Source organism: Fukomys damarensis, unplaced genomic scaffold, assembly GCF_012274545.1.
Source record: "Fukomys damarensis isolate Sample0158 unplaced genomic scaffold, DMR_v1.0_HiC HiC_scaffold_18, whole genome shotgun sequence".
Lineage (NCBI taxonomy): Eukaryota > Metazoa > Chordata > Mammalia > Rodentia > Bathyergidae > Fukomys > Fukomys damarensis.
In genome coordinates, this window is record NW_022900930.1 from 45300092 (window position 1) to 45304518 (window position 4427).

At 45.1% G+C, this 4427-nt stretch overlaps 1 protein-coding gene across 1 annotated transcript in view; it reads left to right on the forward strand.

Moving 5' to 3' along the window:
* Positions 1–4129: 4129 nt before the first annotated feature.
* The window catches only part of Dock5 (dedicator of cytokinesis 5), a 182116-nt gene continuing 181818 nt past the window's right edge, over positions 4130–4427 (forward strand). Inside the window, exon 1 of the mRNA XM_033765488.1 lies at positions 4130–4149. The gene's annotated coding sequence lies outside the window, so the exon portion shown is untranslated. The remainder of the gene's footprint in view (positions 4150–4427) is intronic.

The following is a 4427-nucleotide window of genomic DNA, read 5'->3' on the forward strand; positions in this document are numbered from 1 at the left end:
CCCTCCTCCTAGAAGCCTTCACACTGCACACATACTTAGCCAGATGATAGTCATGGATTAGGAGTTTGAAAACTACAACCATGGGCAAAAATCTACCCTGTCACCTGTTTGGCAGCTCAAAAGTTATGAACATCTTTTACATTTCAAGATGATCTGCAAAGAAAACCTGAAGAACACTAGCATTTCACGCATGTGAAATGTGTGCAATTCAAATTTCATGCCTACAAATAAAGTTTTATTGGAACAAAGCCACACTCGTTCATTTACATCTTGCTTGTGGCTGCTTTCCTGCTACAATTGCAGAGTTGAGTGCTTGATCTCCGTGTGATCTGCAAAGCATGTATTTGTATCCCACATCCATTTTCAATAAACATCCACTGACTTCCGGTTTCCACCCCAGCCTCTGGAGTCAGGCTATCTGGGTTTGGATTTAGTTCTACTAATAAGTAACTACGCAGGGACTTTCTTAACTCTTCTAAACCACAATTTCCTCATTTGTAAGGTGGGGACAACAAGAGTTATATTTATTTCACTAAGTTGCAGAGGGTGTAAATAAACTGAGTACATATTATTCCACAGACATTAGTTATTGTTCTTACTTTATAGCTGGTGACTGTGAACAATGAAACTGTTCTGGCATTAAATAAAAAATCTACAAGAAGTGTTTGTTTCCCTAACCACAAAGTGATACGAAAAAAATCTGCTGAATCCAAGGGCCATTGGAACAAGAGTCCTAGAGTCACTGTGACCAAGGAACTACTGGATGAAACCACTCTTTTCACAAATAAAGGTCAAGTTTAAGCAAATAACTTCCTTTTTAACTTCATACCCCAGAGGCCTCTGCAAACAAGTAGTGTCCTTTTGATTTATTGTGTTCCGAAGGTTAGTTTTCCATTTTTTTCATGTTCTTCTGTGGAAATTTTCCTTGTACACATATGATTTCCTATCATTATAATTACATTGTGGTGTATTTATTTTTATTATTTTCATTTAAATTTACATCATAATTTTTACATATTGTTTCTTCGCTTTTATTATCTCTTCTTTTGCACAGTATTATGAAGACCTGTTTCTGTTTGCTTTTGCAGCACTGGCGATCAAACCCACGGCCTTCATACTAAGCTACGACCCTAACCCCTTTTCAATTTTTTATTTTGAGACAGGGCCTCACTAAGTCATTAAATTGCCAGGCCTCAAACTCAAGATCCTCCTGCCTCAGCTTCCCAAACTGCTGGGATTGCAGAAGGCCTGCCAAGCCCAGCATATGACTTTTTCCAAAAAATGTAGAGGGCTAGGGATTTGGCTCAGTGGTTTTGCTGCCTGCCTCACAAAAAGAAGGGCCTGAGTTCGATCCCTGGTACCCCCCGCAAATCTGAAAAAAAAATGTAATTTTTCAAGACATATAAAAATAAAGTTTTTTTTTAAATCAGGTAGCTTTGGGCCAGGGATTTAGCTCTGAGGTTCTGCTGCCTGCCTTGCACACTCAAGGACTGGAGTTTGATCCCTAGTACCAAGAAGAAAAAAAAATCAGGTAGCTGTAATTCCATCTCACCTGACTACAGATCTAGTTTTCAACAAACTAATGACTACTCATTACTCCATTCAGCATCCTTGCCCTCTCAATGGTGTCAGATAATTTAGACATTTGCAGTGAAGCCCATTCTAGAAACAACACTAAGTGTGTTTGTGAAAAGGATAAACATGTTAGCAAGTATGAACCTTCCCATGAGGGGGACAGCGAGAACAACAGCACTGGAACTCTGACACCATATCCTTCCATCAGAAAACCTGGAGCTGGGAAGACAGATTTCTGTCCCCCAACCCCACCACCTCCTGAGGTCCCAGCTCCAACTTCCTGTACCATCTCATCCCAGGTACCACCCTGCTCCAAAGCATTTGTCCTTAGAAACCCACAAAACACTGCTTAGAACCAATCCATTTGTCTTCATCATCATCTTTGCTATTCTAGCCGCCTATCCCTCCTTCATATGTAGGCTCAAAGATCAATCTTTCTCTCTGGGGCTGGGAGGAAAGAACTCCTTAACAGAATCCATAGGTTCTGATGGAGAAGTCCAGTCAGCCAGATTTGGCAAACTAAACCTGGTGATCCCAGGGGAAAGTGAGGCTTTGTCTAGTTGTTTTCCAGTCCTGCCCATCCATTCTCAGGCTTGCAGGGTCAGGGATTCTCAGAGTATTCAGGTCAAACAGCCTCCAAATTCATTTATGCTCATTCCTCTCACCCAGGATCCTTCGGGCTCATCCTGGGAGTGCTCATATCTGCAGAAGTGTGTCTGTGCTTTATGTGGCTTTGGAATGTGTGTATCTCTGGCCGTGAAACACGCTTAATGCTACTTCTAAAAAGATTATCAGGAGAAAGGAAAAGGCTATTTTTGGAAGGCGTGCTGCCATTCCACCTACCCTTCTGGTGACTCTAATTTTAAGCCTCATTTTAATAAAAAGTCTTTGAATAGCTGTGCTTTTATGATTTAAGTGGACTTTCAAACTGGGATTCAACCATCTGATAGAGGAAAGTGGGTGGACTTCAGTCTTCAGAGAGGAAAGAAGAAACAGACTGAAAGCTGTAATTAAAATTTTCCACTTTCCTCCCGCTCCCTTAAAGCAATTATTGTCAGACTTGAAATTTCCAGGGCCCTGGAAATCTCCAGACTTGAAATCTCCCAAAGCTCAAGTTTTGCAAAGAGCCTACAATGAAGGGTGGGGTGAGGCACTTGAAATTGGTTTAGGAAAAACTAAGCACCACTGGATGAGAGTATCAACACTGATATGTGTTAAATTTAAAACTATGTCCATCTACATAGTGAGTTGAAGGTCAGTCTCAACTACACAGTGAGACCCTGTCTCAAAATAAAAATGAGAATGGGCTGGTGAAGTAGGTCAGCCTGCAAGGCCCTGGGTTCAATCTCCAGTACCACTGGCTCAAATCCTTCCAAACGCCTCTTATCAAAGCACTGCATAAAGTCCTTGTGCTGTCACTGTATCTCTCCTTTGGCCATCAGAGGCTCATGAGGCAGTTTCCTCCGGCTTCTTACTCAGGGGTCACTGCCAGTGCCCCTGGCTGGTTGGGAACCTGTCAAACCCAGCTGGGTGTACTTTGCTCTTGCTTTTCTTTTCTCACTTGTCCAGAATCGCCCCACCCGGGTCTCTTTGGCCTCTGCCCATCTAATTTACACTTGCTCCCCTCTCTCACTGTCCCTGTCTCCCCTGCAGAGGCAGGAGCTTCACTTTCTCTGCTGCTGCTGCACCTCTATTCCTGGAACAATCCCTGACACCTAGTAGCTACTTAGTATCCAGGAAAGAAGAGAGTAGAAAATTACCGAACCTGGGCAGTCAGTTCAATGATGGCACTGACCAAGGAAGAGAGATTTTTGGGGAGGTGTGTGTGGTGGTGGGGTTCCTTCTGGATGTAAAGTCCGGAACGATGGAAGCATTTCTTTAGTGATATGTTACACACAGACACCTACTGGTTGATAAGAGAGGAAAGTAACTCCTGGGACTTAAATCCAAAAAGGAAAAGCGGATTAAAACAAACAGAGCAGAACAAAAAACCCCCCAAACTTCAGGCCTGGCTTCGAGTCACCAATGTTCAATGCACTAAATTTGCCAAATTACACTTTACTATCTTTCACTACACGTTTATCTTCCTTGCATGTTTCAAAAAGGATAGAAAAGGCCTGGGGATTTAGCTCAGTGGTTCTGCTGCCTGCCTCACAAGCAAAAGGACCCAAGTTCAATCCTCAGCATACACACACACACACACAAAAGGCTAAAAAAACCTCCACAGACCGCGAGAACAATACAATTTTTTTCAGGAAATGTATTCCCAAACGGTGACCGTAAGAAGCCGGCCATCTACTCTGCGACTTGACTTTTCAGGGTGAGGTAGCAAGGCTCCGGGAGTCCTGCCCCATCTCCATTTTCCAAGTCTCTCCACCAGAGAAGGAAAAGGCGCTCCAGAGAGGGCGCCACCTGCATGCAGCCTCAGCCACTTCCAAGGTGCGGTCCCTGCCTTTGGATCCTAGTCAGTAAGACCTAAGGACAGACGGGGATGCGCCACTGGGCCTCTTCAGCCGGGCTGGCTTCCGGCCTTCTGGAAAGGGAGGAGGTCTTAGGGGCAGACTTTTCCCCTCGGTGCGTAGAAGTCCGGATGGCTTCAACTGGGCAGGGGTCCCGGTTTTAGGACGAGGACTTCCAAGTTAGGACCTTGTACCTCATTTCCCCAGTGAGGATCGGAGGAAGTCACCGGGCCCTTCTGAAGCGCCGTCACCCCTGCACAGGTTCTGTTCCCCAGAGACACACGTTCTGGCTCCCCGGCAAGAGCCGGCGGCCCAGGAGATCCCGTGTGCTCTCGCCTCCCGGCGTCTGTGGAGGCTCTCGGGGCGCACGCGGTAGCCCACCGCTCGTTCACC